The 16388-nt window shown below is 47.9% G+C and overlaps 1 protein-coding gene across 2 annotated transcripts in view; it reads left to right on the forward strand.

Annotated features, from left to right (window-relative positions):
- The window catches only part of ITPRIP (inositol 1,4,5-trisphosphate receptor interacting protein), a 30197-nt gene that overhangs the window by 5772 nt on the left and 8037 nt on the right, over positions 1-16388 (forward strand). Inside the window, exon 1 of one of the 2 annotated variants that reach the window (XM_019485985.2) lies at positions 4280-4634. The exons of the other annotated variant lie outside the window; for it this stretch is intronic. The gene's annotated coding sequence lies outside the window, so the exon portion shown is untranslated. Of the gene's footprint in view, positions 1-4279; positions 4635-16388 lie in introns of those variants that run through there. 2 annotated transcript variants of the gene reach the window in all.

A 16388-nucleotide genomic window follows, 5' to 3' on the forward strand; every position in this document is an offset into this window, starting at 1 on the left:
GCAAAAGAAGAAGATCCAATAGCAACTTTGGTGTCTCAGAAATGGAGTTGCTTATGTATCTAATTCCAGAGCAATTATTGAAGGAAACGCTAAGGCAAAAGGGGCTTGATCAGCATCACCAAGGCTTCTGGAGTTGGATCCCTGGCTCAGCCCTCCATGCATTCAGACTGCTGTATTCTCACCTCCTGCCCAGAGTTGTACAATTGCATTTTCTCCCTAGCCAAGACATAGGGTGTTTGGGCAGTGAGGATTTCATGCCCACTAGTGGGGGCCCTGAAGCAGTGACTCATAACTCCCATGGCACTGCAATTAGTTTTTAAATGCAGCACTGGCCTGTCACTTGGCTCCCGAACAAAGCCCTCCTTTGTTGCATTCTCATTTTATAAAGGAAACAAGCTTTCCCGTTGGCCACACACATGTGCCAAATGAGAAACACGTGGCCCAAGAGCCCAAACACTTGCACAACCTTGGACTCGGTGCTTTTTTCCACGGCAATGCATGTTGCATCTCTTACCCTACTAAGATTTCCTTACAGACCTTCCTTTTCCAGCATTACATTTTGTAACAGTCATGGAAGGGAAAATGGAAGCATTTCTTGGGGAAGAGGAGAAAACTGAATGCAAAAGGGGAAAATCTTCAAGTTTTCCCAGATAAACTGGGACCTTTTGCAATAGGTTTGTCTTTACTCCAGCTGAGATTACCCAGGAGTTGATGGCCTCGGGTGCAGAAGCAAGAAGCTATATTAGCTACACAGGGATTAGACACCTTCTGTATCAGCAAGTCTACTTGTTTTATCATCTGGCTTCTACAGATGATGCTGGTTTAAAAGCAGAGATCAGCAAAATACACTTTTCAGCCAGTGTATGTGTGCATGCACATACATGTGCAGCTTTCTTAGTTTGCATTTATGAACAGTCCTTGAAAGAGCTCTCTGCTTCTGGAAGTGCTTACATGGTTCTGCCCAGCTGTTGAGAAGTTAAATAGATAATACACTATTGGGGCCTTATCTTCCACTCAGGAACTTGCATTTTTGTGAAAGGGGGTGTAGCAGGTTAACACTCCCCTAAGCAGGCTCAGGAGCCAGTTTCTTCATAAAAGCCAGTCTATTTACCATACATGTGGAAAGCATCTCACAACAGCAAACACAACAGGTATAGGTACAAAGAATAAACACAAATCAAACCTCTGGTCTTCCATCAGACCTGGAGAAGTAACACAGTCCCTGTGCTTCTCTCTAAGCATGCCTCTCCTTCTTTCTGCCCAGTTTCCCTTCCTGGGAGCTTTTAACTTCCTCTGAGCCCAGCCCATCATCTCTGTCAGCTGAGCCAGTGTCCTGCAGCAAGTAGGCTATTATCCCCTTCACCCTTTGCAGCTGGGATCCAGCCCCTGAGACCTGCACCTCATTACATGGGGGGTTGATGCAGCTGCCCTGCGTGAAGAATTGCTCGCTTGCTTCTCCCTACGTATACCCTTCATGTCAGTTGTGGCAGGACTTCAATGATCTGATCTTGACCTGATTGTAAGATAGGGGAGACGCTTCTCGGGGTGTTTTTGTACCATGTGAAAACTGGGGTTTCAGGTGGCAGAGTAAAGTCTTTGTTTCCTGTAGTCGTGCTTCTTGCTATGATATTCAGTGTAATAACTCTAAAGGTCAAATGAATGTGGAGCAACAGCTGTAAATGGTTATCAAAATGAGAGTCCAGTGACTTGCAAGCTGCCAGTCCCACCTTTCATTGTGAGTCCTGTTTAACCAAACTTCAGAATTGGTGCAAGCTGATCTAACACTGCTGTCATGTCCCCAATTCAGGGCTAAATATAATGTAGAAACTCTCAGACCACTGTAGTGCTGATTCCCTGCTTTTGTTACGAACCAAACCCCCGGGACGACAACGAGCATCTTTGCAGTGATTTCACCCAGCTTTGAATCAGGCCTTTCATGCAGAGATAACCAATGTGATCTTAAAATCCCCAATCAGTGTAGGAACTTCCTTAAGTGTGTGCATGTGTGTGTGATATAATTAAAAATAAAAAAAACTTTAAAAACACTTCAAAAAGGAAAAATTGGCCTTGGATGGTAGATTGGGAAAAATCTGGCCATGTAGCCAGGGAAGTGAGAGGGTAAGTGTTGTTGGTGAGGTAATAGCTTATGGACATCTAACTTTCACTGGTTTACCTTTTTTTTCCCTTTGTTAAGTGTTACTTGAGGGAGCATGTTGGGAGAAGGGTAGTAGTAGAAAGGATAAGGTGCATCATGCTACAGATCCAGTGATGGGAGGTTAAACCCCTCTGCCAAAGACTGCCCCACCTCAACACAGGTATGACCATAGAAAATAGGGTTGGCAGGGACCTCAGGGGGTCATGTCTAGTCCACCCCCCTGCTCAAAGCAGGACCAGCCCCAGCTATATCATCCCAGCCAAAGCTTCATCTAGCCAGGTGTCATGGGACGGGGTCCCTAAGGATGGCTGTGTTACCCCTAAGGCCCCTTGACCGTGCCAGTTTGGCCCCCGGACACCCTCAGTTCTTACCTGCCACGTCTTAATGGATTTATAGTATAGAGAGGCTGCCTTTAAGTCCTCTTGGACACAGTTTGATGGACTCTCTGAACCCCGTGGGTTCCCCAACCCCTTGTGGGTCCTGCTTCAAAACAGATGTCACCAGACACCCCAGCCTGATGGGCTATATGCATGGCTCCAACCGCCCCTTTACCACGCCCCAATCCTTGCAGATGGCACTGACATTGTTCGGTCTAGGCCTTGGTATGTATTGGCCCCCTTGTCCTCTCTGGGCTCTCTACAGTCCCTAGTGTCACGCCCTTGCTGGCGCCAGGGTCAGTGCACCCCAAATGCCGTGCCCTCGCTGGCGCTGGGGTCCCCACGCTGCAGTGGGCCCCCAGTGAGGCATCCTCCTTCCCCAAATAGCCTCACCCAAACCACTGTCTTATAAACAGAAATCAACATCAAGGCTATAACATAATTCGAGCCACACAGGGCGTGCTCCGTCCCTCAACAGTACCAGAAGCTGCACTTGCACTCAGGCCTCTCCCCTTTGCTTGCTCTGAGAGAGCTCCTTCCCACTTGGCTGCTGGCAGGGAACTGCCGTCCTGGCCTCTACCCTGGGGTTTATATACGAGCCAGACCCTGCTTCTTCTGGTCAGTGGACCACTGGCAGGTGTGGGCCAACTAGCTGGTTCTGGCTGCCCTGATGACCAGCAGCTGGCGCTCCCCGTTGACTGCTAGGGCTCTCTCCCTAGTAATTCCAGCGCTTAAAAGGAGCAGAACACCCTAGTGCCCTGCAACACCAGATCTTAAACACCTCCAAGGATAGAGTTGCCGCCACCTCTCTGGATAACCCATCCCACTTGCTTATGCACTGTTGGCTAAGAAAACTAGAAAGGAAAATCACTGGGCCACCTGAGCTCGGGTGACCCTTCTGTCCATTGTGTATGTATGCGGGGAGATACCTGCAGATAACTGCATATTCTGCACGTGCTCGGCTCATCCCTTCCTCTGCCACAAGATGACGCGTCATGCAGGATATGTCATCCGTCGCTGCCTGCAGGGCGGGGAGGAAGTGGATGTCACATCAACATGGGAGAAATGCCCTCAGCAGATCCCAGTGTGGTCATAACCTGGGGGCAGGGTGTGTGTGCACCATGACACGGCTCCCTCCCTGTGACTATTGTTATTAATCAGAAGGCAGGGTAGAGATGCACCTTCGCAGACCACCCAATAAAACAGGGAAGGGATGTCTGTGATCTGCTTCCATCTGTGCTGATGAAAAATCGCAGGAGGTGGGAATGACTGCAGTGATCACTTCTGTCCGGTGCTGGTCACCGAAGGAGGGGAGCCGTCCGGGTTGATGGGTCAGAAGATTTCTTGCTGGCTCTGTTCCAGCTATTCTCTTCATCCGTAGGTCCGGTTTTTTTTACTTTTAACACCAGTTCAGCTTGTTCCCTGGCTATGTGGTGTCGACAGCCGCTTGGTAGGTGGTAGGGCAGGTGGCAGCTGCGTGCACACTTCCCTCTGCACATCTATTGTGGGAAGCATTGGCAGGCAACATGCTCACGTGCTATAAAAGCCTTGCTGAGCTGCTTCGAGCCATTTTCAAAAGGCCCCTTTCCAGAAACAAAGCTGGCTGGCACGGTCCCTTCTGGTTCACAAAAGCTCGCTCTCTATATGTTGAATTTAGTTAGTCTGCAAGGTGCATATCTGTCCTGCCTCCCACCTGATTTGAGACTAATGCAGCTAACTGGTTCTTACTGCCAGACAAAGCCACAGTGATTAGGCAGATGGCCTGCCGAGACGGCCACTGTCGTGCTGACCAGCATTGTCTCGCTGCGTCCTTGCGCCCTTCCTGTCTGTCTGTCCGTCTCCATCTGTTGTCTGTCTGGTCTGACGCTTGGATTGCAAGCTCTTTTTGGAGCAGCGTCTGCCTCCTTGTTCTGGATCTGTGCAGCGCCCGATGTGATGGAGACCAGCGCAGGATTAGGGGCTCTTCGCTCGATAGAGGATGAAGGTGATGGCATAGGAGAACAGACCGGAGCTTTTGTCCTCCAGTGCGTGGCAAGCGGTGATTTAAAAATACCAGGATGAACCACCCCCCACCACCACCCTGTGATAAGACTGATCATTCAGTAAGTAGCACTTTTCTTAGAGTTTGAGCCAAATGGCACAAGTGTGTGAAAAGGAAGCCAGCCATCTCTCTGATACAGGCTTTATTTTTTCTCCAAATCCGAGCCACTACAGAGTCCTGGTTCTGTAAGCGCAACACTGTCTCTGGATCATCTGAAAAAAGGCTCTGCCTGGAGCTGAGCCGTCTGGGCTTGGTTGCGTCCACCTTGAGTGCAGACATTTGAACCGGTTTGGCTGGTGGAGGTTTCACCAGAATCAGTCTGTTTAGGGAAGGAAGGGACTGCATTGAACATCGGCTCTTCCTTGCAAATACCTGATTCTGTGGCTAGAGAAATAAAAATATCGCTTCCTAATTTCCACAGCAGAGCTTGGGAGCAGGACGTCCGACACTCGCTACGTGACTGCTTGCTTTGGGACTGAGATTTAGGCAGGATGTATAGGCTCCATGAAAGGCAACACGCTCTCAATCAAATGGCAAAACAATAGCCATCAGGCCAGGGCCCTTGTCAGGTAGTTACACAGAGCGAGCTAATAATCAGGGGTGGAGTTTCCCAGGCAATGCTCTGACCTCTGCTTCTGATGTAAATGCAAAGAGTGGAGGGGTTTGGGAATGAGTCTTTCCTGTCTTTTGTAAATCTTGTCCTGTTTGCAGAGCGAGTATTGCAGTCTAAGTGGGAGTCAAAAAGGGAAGGGGAGAGGGAGGTTGGCCCATCAATGAAGATGCGAGATCCAGGTTCAAGTTCCTCTTTGCCACAGGCATTCAAGGTGACCTTGGGCATGCCACTTAGCACATCTTTCCCTCCCCACCCCCATTATAATACATAGGGTCTTTAATGTTTGAGATCTCTTTTAAGATTACTTTAACCCTACAGGGATCCCTCTTTTCTTTTCTTTTCTTTTCTTTTCTTTTCTTTTCTTTTTTCTTTTCTTTTCTTTTCTTTTCTTTTCTTACTCTGTTTGTTTAATTCTCATAGGAAAAAAAATAAGACAATCTACAGCAGAGCTGCTGAGCAACTGTGGTCCCCTGTGTTCAGCTCTTCACATACTCTAGAGTCTGTGATGCTTTAGCTTTATAAGCCTCCCAGTGTCTTGGTGAGATGGGGAAGTGGCCACATAAGATTCAATGACATCTCTTTGTTTCTGGCGGTGTGAAGCCTCCAGAAGCCTGTTTTGGTGCAAATCGTTCTAGTGTTTCATAGGGAAACAAACTAGCTAGTCTGAAAATAACACCTCCAGTTAGCAGACCTGCAAACTGGGTCCTTTAGCAATTTAGTGCATGGACACCTTACCTTTTACTCCATAAACAACATTATCAGGGAAAGAAGGCAGGGTTTTACCGTGTATTAGCTCCAGTAAATGCTTGTATGCATGCTCTTACCTTGCAGTAAATGGAATCTGCACCACAGTGAGTTACCCCTATTTCATTGAGGGGTAGTACCCTTGGGTAAGTCACTTAAAATATGTGTTCCTCCATTTACCCAGCTGTGAAATGGACACGGCAGAACTTTGTAAAGAGACTGTTTATGGAGCAGTTCAAAAGATCTGATAGTTGTTTCACCTACTAAAACTTATTGTTGTCTCAAACGGGTCTGTCCTACAGGGATACTCTCTTCGAGCTGACATTTGTTTTTAACTAACCTACCTTGAAAGCAGTCCTTTACAGCATGGATTAACTTGAGAAATCCTCGTTCTAATGGGGTCTGTATTAAAAGCCACCTTAAATTGAAGCTGAAGCCATGCTATGTGTACTGCTTTGCCTTGACTGATCCAGCTGGCAGGTGTAGGCAAAGTGGGAAAGTGTGTATGTAAATATTGAGTTTTAAGTATGTTTGTGCGTACCACCCAGAACCAGAATACATGCTACCAGTGCAACCACACCTATCCCAAGACCTTTGTGAGGTGCCGGACTGATTTGCCACGGCACAGCCTTAGCTCTTAAGTGGAGAGTTCCCACTGATAAGACTTGTTGTGCCCACTCTTAAAATATAGCAGCTTTTGTGAGACATCTCAGCAGGACGCAGCTCTGCAAGCTAATTCCAGTCTCATAATGATTCTCTAATCGGAGCTTGGAAGAATGCACCAGGGGTTTAGTAGGTGGAAAGTTTTAAATCTCCTAGCTCGGAGATAGAGACAGGAGGTGGGTGTGGAAATTATTTCCTGGCAAAGGCCCAGGGTGAGAGTCTGAAAACAAGCTCACCTAAAGCCACCCAGAAATGGTCCAGCAAAATTTGGACTTTGGTTATTTGAAACTAAAATTATTCATGGAACGTGCTGGCAAAACCTTCATCATCACAAAGGGTTTCTCAAATCTACAAGGGGATTTCTGGTCAGAACCAGAGAGAACTCCAAAATGAGCATGACCAAGTGATTAGGGCACTCACCTGGGCTTCAGGAAAGCTGGGTTAAAATGCTCTGCCTGAACTACCACCCTGTGGGAATGTCTACACGTGTAAATTAATGCGGAGCAATAAACTTCCACCAGATTTTATTAGTCCTGGGAAGCTCCCGGGTGTACCATTTACATGTGCACCCAAGAGCGCAGCATGTTGAACTGGGTTAGAGCAGCGCTGGCTGGCACAGGGGCCAGGGGATCCGCCTGCCAGCCCGGGGCTTTTGTGGCCCAGCTCAGCATGTTATGGAGGGCCTGGCTGGGGCACAAGGGTGCTCCATTGCGGGACTATCTGGCAGGCAACCCTGCTGCACAGTTAATTAGTTTCTTGCAGCCTAATAGGGGCACATGTGTAGACATGAGACATTTACTTCGGGGCTAATTAGCCTACTCTGCAGTAAACGTCTTGTGTAGATGCACCCTGTGAGTGCACTAATTACCATGAGATAAGAGGTTCTGCAGTGGGTCTTTTTTGGAGCTGTTGCACTCGTATAAATAAACGTTCACTTGGCCAGAGAGAGGTTGACTTGTATCCCAGTGACTATGGCATTCACCTGGGGTGTAGGAGACCTGGGTTTCAGTCCCTCCTCCAAACTAGGCCATGAAATGTTGATTTAAACCCAGGTATCGCCTGCCCAGTTGAGCGTCCCAATGCAAGGGGGTTTTCTGCAGACACGAATGCTGTGATTTTTCACCGAGGAACCTGTGGAAGGTCTTGAGTTCCTCCTAATGCAGAAAAAGAAACATTTGAAAAATATTCATAAACCTGTTTCTTGCTCAGCCATGGTACAGACTATCATACTAGCAGCTACTGGGAACTGGGGGGTGTTGTTACTAGCTCCTGTCCTCAGGGCAGCCCTCTAGCTGAGACCCACTGACCTTCCACACTGACTATTGCTGGAAGCTATCCTTAGCATCAGAGCCTGAGGTTGAGCTCCCCTCTAGCCTCTCTCTCCTTGCAAGGTGCTCAGCATTCATCCAAGGACAGCTGGAAGTCTGCCAGCACTTGGCTTTCAGCTCTTCTGTACTCCGCTTGCCATCACTACTGCCATGAATTGGTGCCCCACAGAAAAGGGAAGAGAAATGGTGAGCAGACTGACTGCCAGATGGAGCCCTTCTAGCAATTGGTCTGCTTACTATTCATCTCTTCTGTGTGCCTGGTATCCTGCTGCAGCGGGGTAACCCATAGATGAAGAGGGGCAGCACACAGGGTTTGCACTAGTTAAAGGTGACCCTCAGAACCGATGTTGAGTAGGAGTATAGCTATACTCTGCCTTTGCATAAGCCAACAGGTGTCTAACTTTGAAGCTCCATTCCTGGCTGCTGGAAAGGAGAAATACTTCTCTGCGGGCACATCTACACATGCAATTAGTGCACATGAATAAGGAGTTTATTGCTCCTAGGTCTTCCCGCATCTTCCCGTGCGCCTGGGACTGCCGCACGTTGAGCTGGGTTGGAGCAGCCCCAACTGGCAGGGGGCCTGGGGGCTGCCCCCCTTGCCTCAACATGCTGCAGAGGGCCCAGCTGGGGCATGGGGGTGCTTCAGTGTGCCCATGCGGGGCTAGCCAGTGGACAGCCCCCACATTGACATACCCTCATGCCCCAGCCAGCTGGTGCAGCATCTACACATGCGCTGCTGTAGAGTAAATTCGCTTACTCCAGCCTAATAGAGGTGTATGTATAGATGCACGATGTTTACTGTGCAGATAATTAGTCTAGTCTACTGCATGGCAAAAGTCTCATGTAGACGTGCCCTGTGTGTCTTTTCCCACCCTCAACACCCGCCTCTGTCTCCCCCCTCAGACTTGCACCTCCTGCCTGGCATGAGAGATGGTTAGGCAATGGGAGCTTGAAACTGCTACTCTGTTTGGTGGAGTCTGGACTCATCTGCCCCAGGGTGTGCTTCAAGCTTTCCTCAGAAGCCGAAGCATGATACAGATGTGCATTTCAGCAATTCGCAGCCCCCCACTGGGTTGTGAATAACAGCAAGGGGAATGGTTAGGCTTAACTTCATCTTTTTCCCTGCAGCTGGTCAAGACCATGAGCAACTACAGAGGCTCTGGAGGGTGCTTGCAAACTCAGAAGACAGTGCTGCAATAGTTAATCTTTTGTTCACCTATAGAAAGTTTCTATGACCATCAAACCTGTGCTGTTCTTGATGAAAGCTTATATTTGGCACGAATTGGTCCTACTTGGAGCAGGGGGTTGGACTAGATGTGACCTCCTGAGGTCCCTTCCAGCCCTCATTTTCTATGATTTTATAATTCACCTAGGGGATCGTCAGCTCAGGCCATAGACAAGTGACTCCCTTCCCTTCCCAAAAAGGTGAAATGTCCACCTCTACCTTGACACCCCGTTGGGCCAGTGTCATTGCAGGATGCTGCTTTCTTTACCAGGCGCGCACAAGGCAGCGACGTGGCTCTCATTACACCAGAATGACCAGCTACCCCTCTTCGTCTGGGGCCATGCAAAGCACAATTCAAGCAAGGCTTGAATTCATGCCCCAGAGTAGGGTGGCCACCGACCTATCCCCAGAATACAGGACATCCGCTTGGTGAGGGGGCAGGAGGGGACGGCCCCCTCAACCAATCAGCAACAAGGGGCGGAGCTGCCCCTCCTTAGCCAATCAGTAGCAAGGGGTGGGGCCACCACTGTAAAAAAGCCACCTCCCTCCCCAGCTGACTGGGAACCTGCTCCTCCTGTCTGCACTTCCTACCTGTAGGCACGGCCAATAAAATCATAAGAACAAATGATTGACATGTATTTCCACCAGTGAACTGAAAAAGAGGACTTTTTGCTCGTTTAGAAACGGCCTGGGGACAGAGGATTTAAAAACAGGATGATCCAGTATAAAACAGGACCAATGACCACCCTACTCTAGAGCAACAGCAAGATGCCACGTGATCTCTTAGAAGACCTGCCAGTGCTTAACAAGTTGCATGTCTTGGGTGCTTGATAGAGCAGAGGTGGGCGAACGGGGAGGGAACTAGCCGTCCACTCTGGCCCGATTCCACTCTGTTGTATGATGCACGCTCACCACCGAGAAAACCACTTCTCAGACTTTACTGGTTCAAGTTCCACTTCCTTTAAGGAAAAAACCCCCAACCCTGAGCTTTGAAGCACCGTGTGCAAATTTCTCCCTTTTGTGTGCATTTATTTTAGACTTCGGTAAGCCTAATTTATTTTTGGACCCTTCCATAAAGCAAATGCCTAAAAAAAGACTAATCTGTTCAGTTATAACTAGATCTGGCCAGAAAACAAGAGTTATGATTTATGGCAAATTTTAAGGTTTTAACATGTCTCATGAAAAGAAAAGAAATCCAAGAATAGCTGCAAGCCGGAGGGGGTTAGCTGGGATGTGGGAGCGCAGGTCTTTAGTCTGAATCAAGCAGGGTGTTGTCTCTACTAGACCTTCAGCTATTCTGGAGTCTCCTTCCTTAGTTTTGACCAGCAAATCCATTCTCAACCTGAGACATCTTCCAGGTGATAGTTTTGTTGAAGTAGTATGTCTCTTTGAAGTCTTGGGTTTGACAAAATGGCATTTCTCAGTTAAAAACCTTGCACTTACAAAGTTCCCACCTTGCTTTAATAAAACAACCTTGCTAAACATCTTGGGTCTTTCTAGTGCATCAGAACAGAAGACGATGCAATCGCCACTATTATTCATCTTTAATCTGATTTCAGGGACCCACTTGATGGTGTCGTGAATGAGGTTTTGTTCCAACTTAGTCTGTTGCCGGGCAACATTTGAGAGTTTCACTTCTTAACTTGCCTTGTGTTCAGTTTTGAATTGTGTACTAATTCTTCTCTCTACCGCTGAACACGAGCCGAGGGTCACTCAGCTTCCCTTGACGCAAAACGTAAATCAAAACAAAGCAGCACATATTTTGAGCAGCTCCGGGAGAAAAAAGCCATTAGCAGAAAGGGGGTGTGCAGAAACGTCGTGGGTTTTGGAGGTTGAGAAGTGACGGAGCCATGGGTGCAAGGGCTGCAACTTTAGGCAACAGGCCCTTTCAGCTCCACAAATCAGTCTTGCTCCTTAGCAGCTTTGCCTCGTGTCTGTCTGTCTGTCTGCAAAGTTGGGCAAACAGCAGAGCTGCTGCATCTGCTGGGAGAAGGCTCAAATAGCTTCCAGCCAGCCAGCCAGCTCCACAGTCCTATATTCAGACTTTCATCTAGGCACCTGACCTCTCCCTCCGCCACCACACCCACCTTCTCTGCATAGACAGGAAGATGTTTAGTGGGTGGTTGGGGGCCACGTTGCAGCCGTTGCACTGCAGGAAGTACAAAGGGAGCTCCCACGTTGCTGAAGCTTCCTGTGTGTAGGCTGTTTGATCGGGTCTCGCTACAGCACTGGGTTTTGCAGTGACTGAACCCGGCTCGTGTGCCTGTGCCCTTCCAGGTGAGAGGAGCTCTGATGCCGTGGTATGGAAAAGGGTAGCTCAAGCCAGGGGGCTGGAAGGAAGCCTCGGCTTAGCGGAAAGTTAGCCAGCTGTAACCAGAGGAGACCGTAGCACCCATCTGCACCGCCGCAGCATGCACAACAGTGCTAAATAAAACTCATGTGTCAGCAAGGTCAGCACGTGTTCCTGATGCGGGTAGCTGGAGGAGGCTGAGAGCAAACAGCCCAGCAAGGTAACAACCTCTTCTGTAAACCATTCCCACAAACGTGCCGATCAACTCAGTCCCTGGTCTAAAGACTACAGTGACAGGCACCGGCACCTAGGCAGCCCATTTGGGTTTCATGCTGGGAGCCCTTCTCCAAGCCTGAGTCCTGGTTGCTAGTATCGCTGGTCCAATCTGTCTCCGTGGGATTTGCACAAAAGACGAATTGAGTCTAAGGCTCACATCACAAAAACACCCTCTGTTTTTGCCGCAGCTGATGCTCTGCCTAAGTGTGGAGCAGAAAGGATGTTTTTACCTGACAAAAGCCCATACTCCCTTGCTTTCTGTGGTGTGAATAGAGGAATGTGTCTAGCTCTGTCAAGCATCCTGCATCTCTGTTGGGCCCAAAAGGCTCAGGAATGAGAGCTCAGGACCAAGGCGTGGGACATCTGCCTCTGCCTTTCTGACCTTGGATAAGTTACTTCCGTTTGCTATGCTGCGGCTTCCACGTCTGTGATACGAACTTATCGGTGTCTGTCTGTCTTCCTCTGCAGGATGCTTTAAAGACTGAATTGTAATCATACCGTGCCCGAACTACCCCCAATAGGGTATTACGTTGGCAAAATCAAGCCCTTACTTACTAGGAAATTCCAGCATTACCATTGCACAAGCATCCTTACCTCCACCCTTATGCTTTTCTTTTTTCCTGCAGGACCCCTGCCTCATTCCCTGTGCAGGCTGGACCTGTACTGGGGATGGATCAAGGCTGTTTAGTGAAGGAGACTGCCTTGCACTAGCCTTTCCCTAAGTGGTCGCTAATCCTCATTTTCTGGGCATCTCCAAGAGGGCACTCAACATCAGTGGATCTTTTGGGTCTTAATCTTTCTGGAAAAAAAATGGGAATAATGTGTGCTGTCAGTTTAGCCCCACGCCAATCTGGTTCTACTGTAAAAAGCCTGGGTTGGAGCACGCTCAGTCACTTTGTGGGGCTGATCTACGTGCCGTCTAGTCCGTGCTGGCAGGTGTACAGTAATTATTGTATCTGCACAATAACTTCAACCCCTGTATGATGTACAATCAATAATAGTAAAAGTGTTCAAAATGTATGATAATTTTTGAAGCAGCTCATTGATGCAGCTTACGCAAAACCCAAGTCACTCCCAAGTCTTAACCAACTTTTGATCTGCTGTCAGTACTTTCTTACCACTGCTTCCCTCGAAATAAAGAAATGCTTCAGCTTTGAGACCCAGTTTTCACTCACTCACTGGCAAGGCAACTTATAGTGAGCAATATAAAGTAACTAGGAAGACTTATTTGCATACTTGTTTGCATAATTTTTTCAGCATGTGATAGTTTTTCAGCAAATACAATAATTTTGAGTTGCCAATACAATAATTTCATATTTAAGATCTGGCAGCGGTGAGTCTAGTCAGTCCGTAGAGCTGTGAGGGGCTGAAACGTGCTCAGTTCAGATGGACTTTTTGCAGATTTTAGACATTAAAATGTAAGAAGTCTCCATTGAGCTTCTGCAGCTGCAGTGGTTTGGAAATGGCTATATTGGGCAAGTTGTTTTTTTTAACATGGACATATTAAAAGACATATTTCTGACAGACAGGCAGCCTCCCTAGTGAAATTCTTAATCCGTGGTTCAAACCCCTGGTTAAAGCTGTCCCAAGATGGATTACCAGAATTTCTTAACATAAGAAAACAATGCATTGTTCCTTATCTTCATTCTCAGAAGCTAAACCATTTTGATTGAACTCCTCCCCCACAAAAAAATTAAATATGAGGTGAACACTAACCATTTCAGCTTAAATGATTGAAATGTGGCAATGCTAAAAGCTGGTGAATACACCAGTATCTTGTGGGAAGCACTGAGCGGTCTTACTAACAGGTAGCACTTCTAGCCTCACCTATAGTTCTCTCTCCATACTAGCCACAGGAGTTGCACATGAAGAGGTGCAGGACTGGGATACTCATGCCAACCTACAATAAACTGTGGTATAATCAAAGCCAGACATCCCACTATAGTCTGGAATGCTTGTAATCTAAGGTCTGAACTGTGCTAGAAAGTTGTGCTGCTTTAATTATGCCGGTAAAGTGAAAACAATGCAATCCCCCCTTGCATAAATATGAATTAAATGACATTGGTAAAACAGTGACATGCATAAGTTGAGCAGTTCCTGGTATACGGCACCATTCTGCTGTTATAACTGCCCCAGGACTGAGAATCGTAATAGTAGGTTAGTCAAATATACCAATGCTAATACTGCAGACCTTGCAGACAGCCTGTAAAGACAGACACCCGGGCTCTGGCATATGACTATGTTATTTTTAATCTTAAAATGAACACAGTACAGGGCTGAAAAAAGGAACTCAGCGGCATTTCCTGCCCTTCCCTTGCAAACAGATAAAAAACCCTTAAGTTACAAGGTGACCCCTGATTATTTTTAAACCACACTAGGGCATGAATCTCACAGAATAACGGGAGCTCCCAGACCTGCAGCTGGTTAATTAATGGGAGGTGCAGAAACAAGGATATTCTGGGACAAACGTTATTTTCCCCCCAGAAGCCGCATGGGTGTGTGTTGTGCAAAAGAAGGTGCAACACAAGTGAAAGTACTGACGCTGAGAGGGAAGGGCCCGTGGCATTGTCTTGAGTATTGTGTAAACTTCCTTTGCGTACTTCTGCAAATGCCCCTTTTATTTTGCAGCCCTCCCCTGCTTGCTATTCCCAGCCCAGCCCACTCTTCAGCAGAGGCCAACGGTTGCCAATTAGTGCTGGTTCAACCGTGGAGGGCTCAAGAAATACGCAACGACAAGGTCCCTGCCCTCAAAAGCTTGCAGTCAGTCAGGTACTAATTTGATGCCTTAATGAAGGACATGGGCCAGGTCTCAAACAAAAAGGCTATTTAGCACATTTTCACTGTATTTTCTGGTAAAGCAATATGTGATCTCAAGAGGGGTAAGACTACTGTGCACAAACCCACAACAGTGCTTAGCTCCATCTGGCTAAATTACCAACAAGGGTGCTCACAGTGAGTGGAGCTGCAATAGTAGCCTGTGGGCATGTCTACACGTGCAATTAATGCAGCTGAATATACTCTGGCTCAATCTGAGCTGGAGTAAACTAATCCTGACATCGATTACACATGCATTTAAGTGCAATAATTACTATCCTCTGTTGGAGTAAATTAATCTACTGCACGCATGCAGACAGTAACACTTTACTGTGCATTAAATTCATCTAATGAGCAGTCAAGCACACGTGTAGAGGTGCCGTGTTACAGTATTCTAGCAGAATCTTAGTAAGAGATGGTATCACCTAAGTATAGACAGTCTCTGCGGGTGGAAGAGCGACTGTATATTTGCAATGGAAGGTTATTGTCTTACAGCTTGAAAGGTTGCGGTGATCTGAATGGCGTGTCTGTGATTGTGTTTGCTGCTGGATGGGATGCATCTCCACAGGCCCGTACTTCTAACGTCTAATGGAGATTGTCCTTGTCAACCTTGGTCTGTGCTCTTGGGGCTGGGACAGCTCTCTGGGCTGTGTTTTCTCTGCTGCCATAAAGCTCAGTGACTAAGGTGTACGGTGTAAGGATGATAGTAGGTTCCCTCTACGGGATGGATTTATGACCTGAGGAACCATAAAGATAGGCGGCTCGTGAACTGTACATAAAGAAAGCCTCTCATGCCAAAGAAGAGGCTACTATGGTTGCCTAAAAGCAATGGTGATGGGCTCCCCATAATACCTATGTAGAGCTACACTAGTTGTTTTATGACCTAGTTCATTCCCTCTGGTTTTGCTTGATATCTTTTTTTAACTTATTTTCATCACAATTAAAGTTTCATAGCAAGTATTTTTTTTCCTGGGCACACCCTTCTCTTGTGCGCCCACACGTATGAGGGGTCTCTTTCAAAAACCACCAAGCCCTTCCCAAACTCTCCTGTGTGCCCAGACCCAAAACTGACCCCCTTCACCCTGCAGCTCTCTTCACAGTACTGTGAAGCTCAAGTTACTGGCAAATTCATCATCTTTGGATGGTCTTACCATGGAAGGGAGTTTAAGACATTTAAGCACCGATAGAAACCAACTTCCAAGCAAAGAAAATGTCACCCTGGCAGCCTCAACAGCTGGAGCACAACTTATGCTAAAACAAAACTCCAGGGCCAGATCCAGATGTGCCGGCACATGCAGCTGGTGGTGCCATAAACCCCTTTGCAGCACCACAAACCATAAGCCTGGCACATTTAACTCTGCACGGTGCTACTAATTTTCAGCACCAGGGCAAAATTTGCTACCAGGATTTCCCAGGAGCAAAAAAACCCTGAATCAAAAAGTAGCTCAAAGTGCACCCAAATGGTGTGTGCCGGGACAGACGTGGAGATGGGGGAGCAGGCAGCCCTGGGCACCTTGTGCCCCAGTCAGCTGCTCCCTGGCTTGCTGGGGGGCAGCGTGCCTCAAGATGGGAGCTGCATGTGCCCAGCATGGGGGCCCTGCAGTGGAGCCCCTGGGCTGAGGCACGTGGAGACAGGGGAGCAGCCAGCCCAGGGCTGCCTGCTCCCCCGTCTCGAGGCACACTACAGCCCATCCAGCCAGCAAGGCATGTGGAGGAAGGCACACCCCAGCCAGCACCCCCTCTCCCACCCACCATGGAGCAGCAGGGCAATGTGCCCCGGTGCAAAGCCCACAAGAAGAGGCATGCACTGCGGCACAAAGCAGCAGCACAAATTCGTGCTGTTACTATATATGCTGCTGCAA

The sequence above is a fragment of the Alligator mississippiensis genome, chromosome 6 (genome assembly GCF_030867095.1).
Source record: "Alligator mississippiensis isolate rAllMis1 chromosome 6, rAllMis1, whole genome shotgun sequence".
NCBI lineage: Eukaryota > Metazoa > Chordata > Crocodylia > Alligatoridae > Alligator > Alligator mississippiensis.